Source organism: Neofelis nebulosa, chromosome 7 (genome assembly GCF_028018385.1).
Source record: "Neofelis nebulosa isolate mNeoNeb1 chromosome 7, mNeoNeb1.pri, whole genome shotgun sequence".
NCBI lineage: Eukaryota > Metazoa > Chordata > Mammalia > Carnivora > Felidae > Neofelis > Neofelis nebulosa.
The window spans coordinates 120,769,194-120,788,610 of NC_080788.1; the positions used below are offsets into that span (position 1 = coordinate 120,769,194).

The 19,417-nt window shown below is 40.9% G+C and overlaps 1 protein-coding gene across 9 annotated transcripts in view; it reads right to left on the minus strand.

Annotated features, from left to right (window-relative positions):
* AREL1 (apoptosis resistant E3 ubiquitin protein ligase 1) overlaps positions 1 to 19,409 on the minus strand; it is a 49,416-nt gene extending 30,007 nt beyond the window's left edge. For 2 of the 9 annotated variants that reach the window (XM_058739680.1, XM_058739671.1), the window contains exons 1-2: positions 19,263 to 19,409; positions 1,321 to 1,634 (exon numbers count right to left, since the gene is read on the minus strand). The gene's annotated coding sequence lies outside the window, so the exon portion shown is untranslated. Of the gene's footprint in view, positions 1 to 1,320; positions 1,635 to 5,816; positions 7,395 to 14,350; positions 14,928 to 16,525; positions 16,614 to 19,262 lie in introns of those variants that run through there. The other 7 variants (XM_058739674.1, XM_058739675.1, XM_058739672.1 and 4 more) reach the window with 7 other exon arrangements.
* Positions 19,410 to 19,417: the final 8 nt, after the last annotated feature.

Genomic DNA, 19,417 nt, shown 5'->3' on the forward strand with positions numbered 1-19,417 from the left:
TCACTTGAGCCAGGGACTGTAAACTCTTTGGACCACAAGTTACCAACTGACTTCAGTTCCACAAGTATATACCAAATACCCACAACTAGAGTCATAGGTTCTCCTGCATGGCCTGGTATCTGGTTTTCTGGTTCTATCTTCCTTATCTTGAGCTTTTATTTTTCTATAACAGTTTCTATAGCACCCTCCACTTTCTGCTGCTTACACTTCTCCTTCATAAAATTATTCTGGAACTCTTCCCAAGTCTAATTCAAGCACAAAGAAGCAGTATGTTAAGCCTCTGCCATACTAATTCATGCAGTTTGGCTGCGCGAGTATTTTTTTTTTTTTCAAGTTCATCTCTTTAGTGTTCTTGCTTTTACACAATTCAGCAAACTGGAACATTCTAAGCTAGAAGAATAACAGTAGTAGTAACATAATACTCCCTACCTTTACTAAGCCACTTACAATAGGGCAAAATACCGCACTAAGTGCTTCTATGTGCTAGCCTAAGTAATTGTCCCTGTAACAACCTGGCAAAATAAGCACTATTATTCTCATTTTACAGATAAAACAACAACAAAGCTGGGCTTGGAAAGGACTTGCTGAACATCTCCCAGCTGGTTAAATGACAGAGCTGAGACTCAAGCCCATGCCTGACTCTGAAACCCAATGTTCTAAACCTCATACAACACTAAATCAGGAAAGGAAAGGAGTCATAGGGACAGCGAGGTATTTGGGAAGAGGGAAGATTTAAAAAAAACAACAGGTAAAAGAAAGTATGAAAAACATTACTTAATCTTCCTGGGAGGAATCCCAGCACAAGGTTAAAATTAGAAAAATAAATGCTTATGGCCCCTTTTTAAATCTTTTGAAATAAAAATAAAGCATGACAAAGGAAAATGGAATGCAGTACCAATTATCTAATGCAGAAATATCACTTGCTTACTAAAAGATCCCGGGCAAGTTGCTTAATACTACAGTACTTTGGCTCACATTACCTACAAAAGGCGGGGGAGGGGGAATACTTGAAAACGCCTGTCTCAAGTTGACTAACGGACACATTCTAAAACTCTTTGCTTTTTTAGGAGGCTAAAGATTTGTAATTACGATAGGAAATAAATTTTAGCCTGGACATCGAAGATGGGTTGTGAAAGTCATTTCCCAGAAATAGAGAACGGATTTCTTCATCCTCAAAGGTGCTCTAGGGCAGGGGATCAATTCTAACTGCAACTGTGCACTTCAACAGCTATCCGTTGCTGAAAAGGCTTAGGAACTGGTCCCTGAGTCCACTTTCTGCATTCCAATAACAAGTGAATGTTAACTAGTCTATGGTCTTACCTTTAAACGAGGGCCCATGTTCTGAGCACCAGGTCGAGCACTCCTATTCACCAAAGCAGGTAACTTCTGGCACCATTCACCTTGTCCTCCAACTTCCACAGGAAAGAAAACTGCTGCAAGGTCAACGGAAAGTGTCTGTCCATCAGACACTCACTGAGGATATGTCACAGGAGCCGAGGGTCAATAGTTCTGGATGAACTGGATGAATTCCAGGGTGGAGAAATATAGCCCCAAAACCTGTTATCCCGGACTTCTCTCTAGGGCATGGTGCAATCAACTGCCAAAGGATGCATCTGTTCTCTTGTCCCAGGATCCTACCCGACAGAGAAAAAAAGGTCAGTAGAAGAGGTTTTTATTTCTGAAAGAGAATCCCCAGAAAACAACGAAGAGGATATAGAAGAGGCAGGAGAAATTCCGGGGCACTAAAAACAAGCAAGGCCTGGTAAACTTGGACCAAGCTTTCCCAGTTAAAACTCCACAAAAAGGGGCAATGGCAACCTCACTGCCTTAACTGTGTCACTCCCCAGAAGGAAGCTCCAGCTGACTGCGATCCTTCATTAGGAGCAACTAGGGACAGCTTTAAAGAGCGAGCCTCATCACTACCACATGCCTAATTCCAGTTTAATAGGGCTGCGGCACAGGGGCTGAGAATAAGGTGAAGAGATATGAAAGCACAGGATAGGTGGGGCCACAATGCAGAGGGCCTCATATGCCATATAAGGAATCACGGCAACACTCACTTGGAAAGGGGAAATCACCAAAAAGCTCCAAAACCTAATCTATCTGCCCATGCGGTCTGCTCCCTTCGTGCCCACGTACGCATTTCCAAGACATGGTTTAACAATGCTGGTTTTATTTTTTAAATAGTGTTATTTACTTTTCTGAGTGGGGAAACGAAAATCTGTGGACTTTCAAGATAAAGTCACTAAGTAAAGTCTAGTAAAGTCAGCGTGTAACTCAAAAGATATTCATGGGGGCGCCTGGATGGCGTAGTCGGTTGAGCGTCCGACTTCAGCCAGGTCACGATCTCGCGGTCCGTGAGTTCGAGCCCCGCGTCGGGCTCTGGGCTGATGGCTCGGAGCCTGGGGCCTGCTTCCGATTCTGTGTCTCCCTCTCTCTCTGCCCCTCCCCCGTTCATGCTCTGTCTCTCTCTGTCCCAAAAATAAAAAATAAAAAATAAAAAATAAAAAATAAAAAATAAAGATATTCATGAACTAAATATAGCAGAAAGGGGGTTATGGCAAAGCATACGCAAACAGCCACCATAGAACAAATGAGAAAAGACTACTCATCGCTAAACAAAAAGAGATTCTCTTTCCACATGGTGGGAACCGCGCTCAGTGCTTCATATATATTAACTTACAACCCCAGGGCACAAAGGGAATTATCCTCCTATTTTACAGATGAGGAAACTGAGGTACTCTCTCAAGATTACGCACATGAGTAGTAATGATCAATTAAACCCAGACAACCTGGACCTAGAATCCATGCTTTTAATGACTACCCTACTTGCCTCCCTACCGTGGGGAACCAAGAAAGAAAACCCACAATGTTAGTAAGAACAGCAGAACAGAATAAGTGAAGGCTAGCCGATCAAGCAAGTTGGCAAACTTTTATAATAAAAAATAAACAAGTATTTGTATTTATTTTAAAATATGGTGATAGAATTGCCAAATACGTGAGCCAAAAGCCAGGTCAACCAGCAACTGGAACCAGATTACAGGATCCACAAGCAAGATAACAGTTACATGAACTGTAAGAGATCAATTAGAATGCTATCTAAGCATTAAACAATGACACCTTTTAAGGAATAACAAAAGAAATTTCTCACAAATAAAATGTTAAATACAAAGTAAGCACAAAATTATTTACATGGCATGAGTGCAATTTTTAAAATATTACATTACATAAACAAGACTAGAAGGAACATAAAAATACTAGTCATTTTTTGCTGTATGAAATTATAAACAACTTTCATTTTCTACCTGTACCTTTCAGTGTTTTCCAAATTCTTACTGATGTAAGAACATATTAAAAGTTTCTACTTCTGGAGAACAAATAACTTTTTGGGGGAGAACAGGCAAGTTATCCTTTTTTTCAAATAAGGAGTATAAAAATTAGCTAAAAATAAAAGAACGTACTGAAATTTTTTTTTTAAAGTTTTTTAAAGATTTTTATTTTTGAGAGAGACAGAGCACGAGCAGGGGCAGAGAGAGAGGGAGACACAGAATCCGAAGCAGGCTCCAGGCTCTAAGATGTCAGCACAGAGCCTGACACGGGGCTCAAACTCATGGACCATGAGATCATGACCTGAGCTGAAGTCGGACACTTAACCGACTGAGCTACCCAGGCGCCCTTGAATGTACTGAAATTTTATTTAAAAAATTCCTTTAATGTTTATTATTTATTTTTGAGAGAGACAGACAGAGCATGAGCAGGGGAGGGGCAGAGAGAAAGAGGGAGACACAGAATTCAAAGCAGGTTCCAGGTTCTGAGCTGTCAGCACCAGAGCCTGACACGGGGCTCGAGCCCATGAACCGGGAGATCGTGACCCGAGCCAAAGTCAGACGCTTAACTGACTGAGCCACCCAGGTGCCCCTGCAATTTTATTTCTATTCATTATGATCTTAGTGGGTCTCCAGCCCTGTAATCAGCTATTTGGTTATTAAGTAACTCCTAGTTTTTTTTTTTTTAAAGATTTTATTTGTAAGTAATCTCTATATCTAACATGGGGCTCGAACTTCAACTCCAAGATCAAGAGTTGCATGCTCCACGGACTGGGCCAGCCAGGTGCCCCAAATAACCCCTAGTTCTAACAGCATCTTTACTGCACCCACCACAATCTACCATGCATAACCCCTCACAATGCTTCAGTGTCTCTAGTAAGCCTCAAAATTCAGCTCAAGCATCATCCCCCTTCCTGGTCCAATTCTCAGGCCCTCTGAGAATTCCCCCCATGCCAGGCAGAACCAATCATTTGCTCCTCTGTGATACGCCTATGCTGAAGATACCTCTATTATAGCATTTATTAGTCTGTATTATAATTGTTTATACAGTAGTGTCTCTTAATGACTTCTGGGATCTCGGAAGACACTGATGGGTCTTACTCTGCTTTGTCTCCCAGTAGCTAGTATACTGTTTGGTTTATCTCTTAACTTTGATAAGTTCCCCCAAGTGATTCCTATAAATACTGAAGTCTCATAAGCTTGGTCTAGGCTCTAGGGCAGTCCCTCTGAGAAGCGACCTGATATTCTGTATCTCTAACAGACTCACAGGAAAGGTTGATGCTTCTGGTCTGCAGATCGAGCTTCCAGGAGCAAGGGTCTAGAGCAGAAATTGGCAAACTACAGCCTGCAGGCCAAATCCAGACAGAACCTTGCTACAAGAGCAAAGCTGAGTAGCTGCAGAGACATATGGTCCACGAAGCTTTCCTATCTGACCCTTTACAAAAAAAAGTTTACCACCCTCCAGCATAGGGTCTTAGCCTTAAAGCTACATAACTGCTTTGTGTAAATTAACTCATTTTTATAAATGAAAAAAAGCATAAAGTCATTTTCTTCCAATCCAGTTCTGCCCCCTCTTAGGAAAAGAGCTATAAAACTTGCAATATTATGCAAATATTTCTCCTGGTGAATTTCAACTGTTATTTAAAAGTGTTACAGGGGGCACCTGGGTAGCTCAGTTGGTAAAGTGGCCAACCTCGGTTCAGGTCATGATCTCAAGGTTCACGAGTTCAAGCCCCACGTCAAGCTCTGGGCTGACAGCTCAGAGTCTGGAGCCTGCTTCAGATTCTGTGTTTTCCTCTCTCTCTGCCCCTTCCCTGCTTGCACTCTCGCTCTCGCTCTCTCGCTCTCTCTCTCTCAAAAATAAACAAACAAAAAAAGAGTTCTATGCCTCCCATACCCCAAGTAGGAATTTTATACAATCATTTCCCAAAGTACATGTTTCCTACAATTATGCTTGCATTTCATCAAGGCTATAATTTCCTAAAACCAGTACCTCAGGGACCAATACTATATCCAGGTTTCTAAAATTATTACTATACACATTACTGACTCAATATCTACTTTTAAACTATTATTAAAAATCCTGTGAAAAACTGACATGAAAGTCCACTTTGGAATTCTGGTGAATAACAAAAGAGGCAGTGGCAGCAGACAGGAGTTCCAAATATCACCCACTGAATCCCACAAAGAAAGACAAAAGAAAGACATTGGCTTTGAAAGACGTAGTCTTCAGTATTCTCTATACAGAAGCACCAGCCACAGTCCAGGAAAATCAAATTAAAAAAACAAAACAAAACAAATCATTCAATAAGCAAAACGCTGACAGTTTAGAGTGACCTAAGGAGGTTCTAAGAAATAAAGTGCACCATCAGATACTTTAGATTATTTACGTTTTCGTCTGCTTAATTTCACCGTTGGTTTATTCTCCCCCAAATCCCCACCATAAAAGACTGCCTTCCCCCATCAAGTTTATTCTCTTGAGATATTTACACAGTTGTGTATTCCTGCTATCTCAGTTCAGCCAACTTATACGGTTTTCATTTATATTCTTTCCTCATCAGTCAGCCCCTCCAGTCTCTTAATCATTCTTGTGGGTCTTCTGTGAACTCTCTCCAGCTGGTCCCCAGCGATCTGGTAATGAGGTGCCTCCAACTGACTGCAGCCTTCCAGGAACAGCCTCGTTAGAACAGGATGAGCTCACCCTCCTGGTTCTATGACATAACACTCCTGAGTAGACAATCTCCCACATCACAGCAAGCTAGAATACTGCCATATTAGACTATGACCCCATTCCATGCTTCTCAGATTTGGGCACTGGGACATGTGAATGTGCTGGAAGGCCGGGGATAAATGGCACATGTTGGTGCAGCAACTTTTCACTAAAGGATGAGGTGGGTGGGGAGGGAAAGCCCTGTTCACGTTAAAACACTCATAGGTAATAAAATAGAATGCACAATTTGCGTGAATGTCTAAAGATAAAATATGAGTGTGGTCAAGATATTCGGAGATTTGATACCTGATGCAGAAAGGCTGCTTGGGGCTCTGCTCCCAGCCCCGAAGGGGTTACATGCCCACTATCCTCTACCACCAGAGGTACTCGAGCTTAAAAGTTTGAAAAGCACTACAATCCCCACTCAACTCACGGTCTATTACCCTACTATCACTCATCTCATATACTCACATTTTAAATAAAATTATTTTTTCTGCTATGTTCCCCATCCTTGGGTATCTATATTTTCCCTTTGCCTAACATAACTGTAATTCACTGATGGTAATTCACCAACATCTTCGTGTTCTTCTGTAAGGTTCATTCTTCATTCATTTCGTATTTCTTGAACATTTGCTGTCTGCCAGGCTGTGTGCTAAAAGCTAAAGTAACACGGAAAAACGAGACGGTATTTTCTTAACCTGGATGAACTCAGTCCAAAGTGGGTACTGGACAATACAACGAGGCAAGCGCCACAAAAAAGGAATAAACAATGTGTGTGGGGGGGCAGGCAAAGGAAGGAGAAAGGTAACTTTGCCTGAGAGTGAGGAAGCGTCCACAGAAGAGACAAGAGAGCTATTAAGACTGAGCAAGCATTCGCAGGGCAGGGCAGAAAAGACCAGTACTCTAGGTGGAAAAAACAGCATAAGCAAAAGTTCGGAGTCAAGAAAGGGGATGAAAAAGGTCAGCATTATGAAAACAAAGTGTTTAGAAAGACCAAATGGGGCCAAACTAGGGTGACTGATTCTCAGTACAGTACAGTATAATGCTCAAGAGCATGAATCTTACTACTGAGTAATCCCGGACAAACTACTTCTCTTCAGTTGCCTCAGGAATAAAGTAGAGATCCACTAAGAAAAGGAAGGGCTGGAAACTAGCCCCGGGTGACTTGGCACTAGACGGGTGCCTCAGGGGATGTGGCTTTAACTGCCCAGCAGGCTGCCCGGTTGCCCGGCTACGACGGAAGTTTGCACCCAGGCCACAACGGCGGCCCAACCTGCAGTAAATTAGGAAGATGGCACTGTGTATACCTGAGGGACTAATTGGTTTTCCAGAGAAATCCCATTTGGAAGCAACCACAGCAAGGATCCAAAATACCGACTGTTGTTTTTTTTTTTTCTCAAGAACGATGATAACACAGGGACGTTTGGGTGGCTCAGTTGATGAAGCATCCAACTTCAGCCCAGGTCTTGATCTCATGGTTTGTGGGTTCAAGCCCTGCATTGAGCTCTCTGCTGTCAGCATGGAGCCTGCTTTGGATCGTCTGCCCCCCTCTCCCTCTGCCCCTTCTCCGCTCATGCTTTCTCAAAAATAAATAAACTTAAAAAAAGAACGGGGTGCCTGGGTGGCTCAGCTGATTAAGCGTCCGACTTTGGCTCAGGTCATGATCTTTCAGGTTCGTGAGTTTGAGCCCCATATTGGGCTCTGTGCTGACAGCTCAGAGCCTGGAACCTGCTTCAGATTCTGTGTCTCCCTCTCTCTCTGCCCCTTCTCTGCTCGTGCTCTGTCTCTCTCTCTCAAAAATAAATAAACATTAAAACAAATTTTTTAAAAGAGAATGATAACACAAATCTACCTTTACTGAGAACTTACTACTACTGTTTGAGGTGCTTCATGTATTATCTCACGTAACTCACATCAACCATATAAAGTACCTACATTGTTATCCATATGTTACAGATTAGGAAACAGAAGCACAGAGAGCTAAAATAACTTGCCTATTGTTACCTAGATGACAAAGGAAGGAGTCAGGCAATGTGATTCCAGAGCCTGATGTGTCAAGAACCCCAAGAAAGGAAAAAAAAGAGAAAAGATTCTTGGGATAGGAAGAATGAGAGCTCAAGAAATACTTAACCTGGAAATTTAAAGAAATATGATTTCGTTTTAGACTTTAAGCAACCACAACCAAAGAAGCCAAGAGGTGTTTTTTAAGTTAAGGGAGAAAGAGGCTTACACATTTTAAAAGAAATAACTCTGGCGGTAATATAAGAGAGACTCTGAAGAGGAGGACAGACCACTGGCTGAGAGACCAGAAGATGCTGGTCCAAGGGAGCAGCGAGGAACTGGTCATGATGCAGAGGGGGAGAGGCTAGCGTAGGCACTGTTTCCCAGTTAGAAACAACAGGATTAGTGACCTATGGGTCAAAAAGATAAAGGAGAGCAAGAAACAAAGGACAAATCAGAATTTTTTACTCTTGGGAGCCTGGATGAATGGTGGTGGTGAATGAAAGACACAGAGCCAGTACAGCGGGAAAGATAAGCACAGAACTGAACATGTTAAGTTTGAAGTGTCTATAAGATATCTGGGTGAATATATCCACAAGACAAATGGACATAAGCATCTGAAGCCATGGAAATACCAGTACCCTGAGGGCAGTTAAAAGACACAGGAGATTAAAAAAAAAAAACAAAAAAACAAGACTGCCATGGAAAACAAGTAGACCAAGAAAAAGACCAATTACACAACTCTGAGGAGATCAACCTTAAAAGTACTGCCTTCTTCCCCAAAAAAGGAGCTAGCAAAAACTGAAAAGGAACAATCAGAGAAAAGGGAAAAACTGTAAAAGTGGTTTACTAGAGCCAAAAGGAAGTATTTCTAGAAACCGGTGGTCACAGTATTAGAACCAGTAATGATTTAGGCCAGAGGGGGAATTCAAAAACCAGCACCCAGGTTTTCTTCCTTGATTATTTGGAACTCTCATTCTCTGATCAAGCAACTTCAAATAAAACGTGTATCTGATTTCCATCTATTCTCATTAATAATAAAAATCTTTGCCTAAACTTGACCCAACACTGATAACTAGTAAGCTCTTTGCAAGTCAATTCAGGGATACTGATTATTTCAAAATTATCTTAGTGCCTATAACAAATTCAGATCTGAACTAATCTGAATCCAGTCTCTAATCCCACATAAATCAATGGCAAAAAAATCGTATCAAAATCAGCTTTATTGAGGTATAGCTTATATATAGTAAAAGCTGCCAACTTAAACAATTAGAGCTTTGCCAACTGTATAAGGTTATGGTATAAAACACAATGGTGATACAGAACATTTCATCATCCCAAAGTCTCCTCATGATCCCCTTGTGCAACCACTGATGTGCTTTCTATCACCATAGTTTTGCCTTTTACAGAATGCCAAATAGCGTTCTATACAAAATGTAGACCTTTGTGTTGTGGCATTTCTTTACTTACCACATTATTTAGACCCATACATGTCATTACATGTACCAGTAGTTCATTCCTCTTTATTGTTGTGTTGCTACACAACAGTCCATTATATGGGCATATTACAATTTCTTATCTGTTCACCAGTTGAAGGACATTTGATTCTATCCAGTTTGGGGCTGTTCAGGGTAAAGCTGCTATGAACATTCAAGCCTAAGTCTTATGTGGACACATGTTTTTGCTTCCCTTGGGTAAACAGCTAAGAGTGAGATTGCTGGGCCATATGATAAGTACATATTTAACTTAAAAGAAACTGCCAACCTGCCGGGGTGCTTGGGTGGCTTGGTCGGTTAAGCATCCGACTTCTGCTCAGATCATGATCTCATGGTTCGTGGGTTTAAGCCCCACATCGGGCTATCTGCAGTCAGCATGGAGTCTGCCTCAGATCCTCTGTCCCCCTCTCTCTCTGTCCCTTCCCCTGCTCGCGCGCTCTCTCTCTCTCAAAAATAAATAAAATAGGGGCGCCTGGGTGGCGCAGTCGGTTAAGCGTCTGACTTCAGCCAGGTCACGATCTCGCGGTCCGTGAGTTCGAGCCCCGCGTCAGGCTCTGGGCTGATGGCTCGGAGCCTGGAGCCTGTTTCCGATTCTGTGTCTCCCTCTCTCTCTGCCCCTCCCCCGTTCATGCTCTGTCTCTCTCTGTCCCAAAAATAAATTAAAAAAAAAAATAAAATAAATAAATAAATAAATAAATAAAATAGACATTTAAAAAGAAAAAAAAAAAGAAACTGCCAAACTGTTTTCCAAAGCACCTGCACCATCTTGCGTTTTCACCAGCAACGTATGAGAGCTCCAGTTGCTCACATCTGCCAACACTTGGCATTGTTGATCTTTTAAATTTTATCATTCTAGAACAATCCAACAAGAAGACATAGTAACTTTAAATACTTATTCACCCAACATGGAAGCATCCAAATACTTCAAGTAGTTAATAACAAACATAAAGGAAGTAATCAATAGTAGTCTAACAGTAGGGGACATTAAAATCCCACTTACATCAATGAACAGATCATCCAAACAGAAAATCAATAAGAAAATCAATTGACACATTGGATCAGATGGACTTAACAGATATATTCAGAACGCTCCATCCTAAAACAGCAGAATACAGTCTTTTCAAGTGCACACGGGACATTCTTCAGAACAGATCCATATTAGGCCACAAAACAAGTCTCAACAAATTCAAAAAGATCGAAGTCATAACCATGCATCTTTCCTGACCACAACACTATGAAACCAGAAATCAACCACAAGAAAAAAATCTAAACACATGGAGGTTAAAGAACATGCTACTAAATCTTACCCATTCTAATAGGTGTGAAGTGGTCTCTCACTGTGGGTTTTTGTTTTTGTTTTGAGAGAGAGAGAGAGAGAGAGAGAGAGAATGACAGCGAGGGAGGAGGGTAGAGGGAGGGAGAGAGAATCTTAAGCAGTGTCCATGCTCAGCTTGGAGACCATCCTGGGGCTAAATCTCACGACCCTGGGATCATGACCTGAGTCGAAATCAAGAGTTGGGACGCTTAACCAACTGAGTCACCCAGGCGTCCCTCTCACTGTGGTTTTGATTTGCAATTCCCTAAGGACTAACAGCATTGAGTACGCTTTCGTGTGCTTAATGGCTATTTGTGACACTTCTTTGGTATCCAAATCTTTTGTATTTCTAAAAATCAAACTGGGGCGCCTGGGTGGCTCAGTCGGTTAAGCGTCCGACTTCGGCTCAGGTCACGATCTCGCGGTCCGTGAGTTCGAGCCCCGCGTCGGGCTCTGGGCTGATGGCTCAGAGCCTGGAGCCTGTTTCCGATTCTGTGTCTCCCTCTCTCTCTGCCCCTCCCCCGTTCATGCTCTGTCTCTCTCTGTCTCAAAAATAAATAAACGTTAAAAAAAAATTTAAAAATCAAACTGTCCTATTACTTAGTTGTTTTCAGAGTTCTTTATATACTAGACACATGTTTGACAAATATTTTCTGAGGTTTGTTTTTAACATTTTCTTAATGGTATTAAAGAGTAAGTTTTGAATTTGATGAAATCCAACTTATCAACATTCTTCTTTTAGGTTGTTTTTTGTATCCTATTAAAGAAAAAATCTTCGCCTAACACCAGGGCAAAGATTTTTTTCTAGAAATTTTCTCTAAAAGTGTCACAAAAGAAAATTTCTTGTTAAAATATTTAACAGGAGTACACATGAAGAGATGCTCAATATCACTAATCAGGGAAATGGAAATCAAAACCATAATGAGATATCACCTCACACTAGTCAGAATGGCTAGCATCAAAAAGACAAGAAATAAACAGTGTTGGTGAGCATGTGGACCAAAGGGAATCCTGTACACCGTTGGTGGGAATGTAAGCTGGTGCAGCCACTGTGGAAAACAGTCTGGAGGTTCTTCAAAAAATCAAAAATCGAACCACCGCATGACCCAGAAATTTCACTTGTGGGTATTTACCTGAAGAAAATGAAAACTAATTTGAAAAGATGCATGCACTCCTATGTTTACCGCAGCATTATTTACAACAGCCAAGATACGGAAACAACCTAAGTGTCCATCAACAGGTGAGTGAATAAAGAAGATGTGATGGGACATATATAATATATACATATAATGTATATACATATAATATACACGTATATTTAAAATGAAATATTACTCGGCCATGAAAAAGAATGAAACCTTGCCATTCACAGCAATATGGATGGACCTAGAGGGTATCACGCTAAGTGAAATAAGCCACACACAAAAAGGCAAATACTGCATGGTTTCACTTATATGTACAATCTGCAAAACAAAATAAACAAACAAAAACAGACTCGTAAGTACAGAGAACAAACTGATGGCTGCCAGAGGAGAGGGGTGTGAGGTGATGGGTGACATAGGTGAAGGAGAGTAAGAGGTACAGACTTCTTTTGTATTTATTACAAAATAAATAAGTCACAGGGATGAAAAATACAGCACAGGGAATATCATCGATAATACTGTAATAACTTTGTACGGTGACAAATAGTAACTATACTTAATCGTAGTAGGCATTTCATTATGCATATAATTGTCTGGGGCACCTGGGTGGCTTAGTCAGTTACGTGTCCAACTCTTGATTTCGGCTCAGGTCCTAGTCTCGCAGTTGGAGACCCGGCCCCTCGTTGGGGTCCTCACAGACAACACGGAGCCTGCTTGGGAGTCTCTCTCCCCCTCTCTCTGCCCCTCCCCTGCATGAGTGTGCGCATGTGCTCACTTTCTCAAAATAAGTAAACTTTAAAAAATAATGTATATAACTGTCCAATCACTATGTTGTACATCTAAAACTAAGAGAATATTGTATGTCAACTATATTGTAATAAAAAAAATTTTTAACAAGAGTTTTTTAAGCTCCTGCATTCCCTTTATTTCATTAATTACTCAGTTTTATTATTGCTTTCTTCCAAATTCAACTTCCCATATTACCAAGCAGGATTTAAGTTACAGCCTATTGCAGAATTTGGGAAGATTTTTAATCTTTTAACAGATTCCCCCTACTCTTTAACCTAATAAATGGCATTTCTAAATGTAGCCAATGTTTTAGTCCCTCAGCTCTCCTCAAACTGACATAAACCTTCTGGACCCCTGATGCTGGGTCTTAAAACAACAACAACAAAATTCCAAAACCCAGACCATGCACCTGCAGGTTAAGCCAAGGACAATGAACTACTTGCCCTTCTGGTTTTAAAGAGAAGCTTTTATAAGCTCACTATCACCTGAGAGGAGGCTGAAAAAAGTTATCATTCACTGGTTAAAAGAAAAGTTAGGCTTATAAAGCCTAAGCTGGCAGACATAAAAGTAATTCTACATCTCTTAATATTGATATTCTCTATTGAACTATTCTCTTGAAAACAAACCAGAGTTCTTCAGACTTGAAATAAAGAGTACATACGAAAGCACAGTTTAGATTCAACTGCCCCCTGGAACAGACTTTGCCATTCTCAGCATAGTTCAGAGAAAGGAGGGAAAAAGGGATTCAAAGCTAATGTGAGTAAAACAGGGAAACAAGGGCCAATTTATCATTGCTCATTTTGTAACTTCCTGGGATGTCTGGAGAAAAAAACAAAATAGAAAAACTGGCTCATCTATGCCCCATCACAGTCTTTCATCTACATCAAGAAAACAGCAGCTTCAATTTACAACTCTCTCCAATCGTGATTTTTTTTTTTTCTATTTACCAAACGGAATCTACTGTGCCTGATCCACAGAATCAGGACAGGCCCCTGTGTTCCCATACCATGGCAGCTTTTATGCTTAGGTGACCCTGGGCCACTGAATCTTGGCTATAATAGGAAAAATTTTAAACTAATTCTCTGAATCTGACAAGCCGTCTCCCTCGATAAGTCTAGGAAGGTGTCATTTCATTAACTGTGCATGAAGTGGCAGGCACACAGCCAGATCTACAGCCTAGTGGGATGAAACTGGAATTGTCACACATGCACTTAAAAGCTAACAAAATTTCTACCTCTGCTACCGTCTATTCTGTTATTTTTAAAGAAAATAACTTATTTACATAATCAAAAAAAAAAAAAGAGCAATCTTAAATGAGTATTTTATAGTTCTTTAAGATTCCAGGAAGAAAAACTCAACTAGCCACAGGATTGGCAAACTAAGACGGCTCAAATTGAAGGAGAAACTCAACACTTACATAGTATTAAAACAAAACTTCTGTTGATCTAATAGTCAATGCTACCAAACAAGGATTTATTAATTTCTTCAAATGTGTGTTAAGAATCTATCATAGGGGCACCTGGGTGGCTCAGTCGGTTAAGCATCCGACTTCAGCTCAGGTCATGACTCACAGTTCACGGGTTCAAGTCCTGCATCGGGTTCCGTGCTGACAGCTTGCTCAGAGCCTGGAGCCTGCTTCGGATTCTGTGTCTCCTTCTCTCTCTGCCCCTCCCCCGCTCACACTCTGTCTGTCTCTGTCTCTCAAAACTAAACAAAAATAATAAAAGAAAAAGAATCTATCATATACCAAGCTTATGTTGGACCCTGAGGATTCCAAAATGAGTAAGATGGTCCCTGACCCCTTAGAAACATATGGTTTAGTAAAGAAGATAGTCAAGTAAACAAGTGGTGATAATTCCATGTAGTAAAGTCTACGAAGGGAGCACATGCTGTTAGTGGAGCCCAAGAAGGGCCCCTCAATCAGGATTAGCTCTTAGCTTCTCAGAAAACTTCATACCACCCTCCTGGGAGCAAAGCCAACTCTTCGACCGAGTTAACAGTGCTTTGGGAATTAAGGGGATACTAAAACACTACCTATACAGTATTGTTTATTCTCATGGTCAATGACTTTCTCTCTTCAGCACTGGTCAGAGGGGATTACTGATCCACATGCGTGGCAGAGAAAAAGCCACTGGAAACCCCAGCCTATTTATCCAAATTGCACAGCACATGGTCTAAACACAATATAGTATCCGGACTGGATCTTAGAACAGAAAAAAGGCTACTAGAGGAAAAACTTGTAAAATCAAAAAAAAAGAAGAAAAAAAAGTCTGTAGTTCAGTTAACATGTACCAATGTTAATTTCTTAGATGTGACAAATGTACTGTGGTTATGTAAGATGTTAACATTAGGGGTAAAGCTACATGAAAGGTATATAGGAACTCTCTGTTCTATCCTTGCAACTTCTCTGTAAATCTAAGATTATTCCAAAATAAAATGTGGTTTTTAAAAAATTACATCTTGTTCCCACTTTATATTCTTATTCTTCCTAGGATTCTGATCATGCCACTTTAATCCCTACCCCAATCCAGGTAATGCTTGGTTAAAACACTTGTTTTCAAATCCTTTTCAATCTTTTCCATAAACCATTTATGCAGCCCAGCTGGGTTTCCTTCCTCAGCAAGACTTGAAAAACTAGCTCATACATACAATGGTGGGGGGGGGGGGGGGGCCTTGGAGTGGAACCTCTCTAAGTGGACAAAAGAGGGGTTAAAATAACCTGGGCTAGATCTCTGGATAAGAGCAAGGGGAACCTGCAGAAAATGTATGTTGTATATTATTAGATTACCTTTACCTGAACTCTGGCCAAAAATAACGAAAAGAAAATACAATGAACAGATACTGACTAAGAGCATCTCAACACCAACAGGCAAACTGCACTGAAATGATGCTGCATCTAGAAGTTCCAAAAAAAAACATGGTGCAAATTATTCAACTATTCAAGGCAAAAATTCATATTAAAATCGTATGGCATTGTTCAATTCAGGCTAGTGTTTACCGTGACTGTTTGGTTTCTTACAACTAAATGAACACTCTATTAAACCACATTTGCAGAACAGGCTTCAAAAGTTCCACCAGGAAAACATCATGGTGATTCAACACCGTATCAAGGCTTCAGGCATGCGCAAGTGCGCACACACTGACGCATGCGCACATTTACATACACGCGAACTACAATCATGCTTAACCACCTCACAAGTTTGAAAACCACTGTATAAAAGAAAATTAGTACAGGGTAAACATTCATGAACGCTTCAAAAAAGAAACCAAAGAAAGAGAACTGAAATTCAAACCTAAGCTATTTAATGACTAAAGTCATTTAAAAAGTAAAATGATACACTAGAACCCATTCAGTTCATAAAGTCTGATTTGTTATAGGGTACGTTGTAATATTAAAACGGTATGTGTAGGGGCGCCTGGGTGGCGCAGTCGGTTAAGCGTCCGACTTCAGCCAGGTCACGATCTCACGGTCCGTGAGTTCGAGCCCCGCGTCGGGCTCTGGGCTGATGGCTCGGAGCCTGGAGCCTGTTTCCGATTCTGTGTCTCCCTCTCTCTCTGCCCCTCCCCCGTTCATGCTCTGTCTCTCTCTGTCCCAAAAATAAATAAAAAACGTTGAAAAAAAATTAAAAAAAAAAAAACCAAAACGGTATGTGTAATATTTATTACACAATGGCACTCCAACCTGGACCACTTCCATAAAAATGAACAGGCAGAATAACTCTTATAAAATAGTTCAATTTACATACCTCTGTTGAACCACCTACCATAATTGATCTGTTCACAAGCCTGTCTCCAACACAGGCCTGAGCTCTTGAAGAGTACCCAGCACACTGCCTAGGGCAGAACAGGCCCTTGTTAAGTGCCTTCTGAATGAATGAACATACAGTGGACCTCTGAGGTATCTTTGCAATCCCAATTCAGTATCGGTATCTTAGGGGCAGAAGATGCTGTACAACATGCGATATTTTTAGGAGGCGGCCAAGTAAACAGAAAAATAATTAATAACAAGTAATGCTGGGGGAAAGAACTCAGTATCACATGAGACACAAAAATAAGTGTAAAAACTGTAACTTGAAAATGAAGAAAATATCTGTGTGTTATTTTTTTCTCTTGATGGCCACAAAAGTGAATCTACCTTTAACTTTCTAACATTGAAATACAAGCGTTTTAAAGGAATCTTTCATTATCCATAATTTTATAAAGAAATTTGTTATTAAATTAGTAAGTTAGACCAATTAGTGAATGGAATGAATTCCAAGCCCAATTATGTGTTCAAAACTGTGGGTTGAATGCCTTAAAAAATTCTTTCAAGATTGCAGAAAAGTACAAAACAACCCTCTTGACTGCTGAGAAGGACTAAAACCATTTCTTTTTCTCACAAGTATGTAATCAAAAGCAATTACTTTCTGCTCCCACCCAACACAAAGCAACACCATCTCCCCACTCCCATCACCATCAAAACATGCCATAGAGCATCTCAGTACTTTAACCTTAGGCTATAAGAATCCCAGAATGTGATAAAATTACAATTCAACAAAAACATTTTTCTAAGTATGCTCTCATCCCCTGTGGTGTTCCTTCACTAACACAGCTCCCTCTCAAGTATTAACAAACAAGGAGACCAGAAAATTCTCAACAGGTATTACAAACTGCTTTTTTAAAAAATTGTTATTGTTCATGGATTCCAATATTCATCGTACACATTACCAGGAGAGTGTTCTGTCAGTTCTTCTGCAAATTACTATTTAATTATTTGCAATTTTCCTTCTGAACCTATCTATAATACTCATCAGTATCCAAATGTTTAAAATAAACTGATCGTGTTTGCTTAAAAAGGTTATTGCCTAAGCACCAAGAGGTTCTAATGCATTGAAAAAGTGGTAGCTCTCAGTTCTACCCACGAATGACAGTTTGCAGACAAGCTGTCTCAAAGAGATTAGGGACTTTTAGTGATCGCAAATGGGGTAAAGCAGGAGGCACATACAGTATCTGTAGATGGTTCAATGATAAAACTGTTTCAACATAAAAAATTTGGAGGCTACAAAGTCAGGTATGTGAACTACAAAGCTATTAAATGCCTGCAAGCCCAAAAGAAAAAGGAGAAGAAGGAAGAAAACTGTGCCTATACACAAATCAACACGAGAAATCACCCTGCGGTTGAACTTTCCAAGAACTGAAAACTTTATAAGGTTCTTGTGGATATCAACACATTTCAGGTCCAAAACAATGGGTATGTGTACCCATTGTTATCCAAATTGTATTAAAATACAATTGGCATAAAATTCAAATACCACCACATGTTGGAAGACGCACAATGAAAATAACAGGGTTTATCTGTGGTGGGTGTTGTTCTAGGGACTTCACATTTTTATTCATTTAGCTCTGATAACATCCCTATAAGACAGGTTCGACTGAGATTATCTCCACTTTATAGATGAAGAAACTGAGGTACAGATAATGTCATACAGCTAGTAAGAAGCAGAGCGAGGATTTAGAGCCAGCTCCATTAGTCAGACTCCAAAGTTCATGTTAACCAATACACTATGTTTCATACGAAGAGCTATGCAAAGGCCAGCTTTTTTTTTTTTTTAAACCTAATAACCTTTTTGGATTTCAAATGCAAGGACAGCTTTGTGCAATAAGAAAAGTACAGGCTTTGGAATTAAATCAAACTCGAACAAACCTCTGAATACAGTTTGAGCCTCGGCTTCCCCACATGTAAAAGGAGGGTACTCAAGTTATCGTGAAGGTCAAAGAAGGTAACATAATTAAAGTGCCACTTACGGTATACAAGATAGGGGTTCTTAACCTTAAGTTCACAGACCCTAGAATGTCCACAGATGGGCTTCGGAATCTCTGAGTCTCACCGATTGTATGACAAATGTATGTGTACCCATTGTTTTAGAAGAATTGTCCCTGGCCTTCCACAAAGCTTCAAGGGGGTACGTGATCTCCAAAAGGTTAAAAATCACCAAAGTGCACAGCAGCTACTCAAAAAAATCGAAGTTCTCTTTCCCTTCTTATTCTCAAAACCTCTCCCTTTTCCAGTAAGGGTGACGCACCAAATCCTCCCAATAAATGGCAATTATTCTCCAACCATTTTCCTGGCTTGGTAACTAGTAACATATGCAAGCTTATGCTCCAATTTTCTGGAGAGAGTCTAAAAAAGGCCCTCAAACGATGATTCATCCCCCTCTGCACCGAAACGAATACACGGTATCTACTCCAGAGAATCTGAAGAATCGTCCACCTAACTGCACGAAGCACCATGTCATCTAGGAGAACAAGGTAGGTACTACAGCCTCCCAGTTGCAACGTAGAGACCTGACACCCCAGCGCTGAGGGATGAGGAGAATGTCTTCCAAACTACTGGGAAACCCAGAATTCCGTCCCCCCTACCCCAGTCCTGCCTCTCTGGAACTCTAGTGCCGGCAGGTCCTCGGGCACTGCGCCGGGCTAGAGTGGTGGAGGAGAGAACGTTACCCCAGCAGCGCGGCGGAGTCCCAGCTCGGCTGCTCCGGGAGGCGGCGGCAGCACCCGGCGCAAAACCGGCCCAAGATCCTCCCCCGACAGACCCCCAGTACAGTCACCGCTCAGGCTGGGAACCGGCTCCAGGCTTTTCCGTTTCCCAAAGCGAC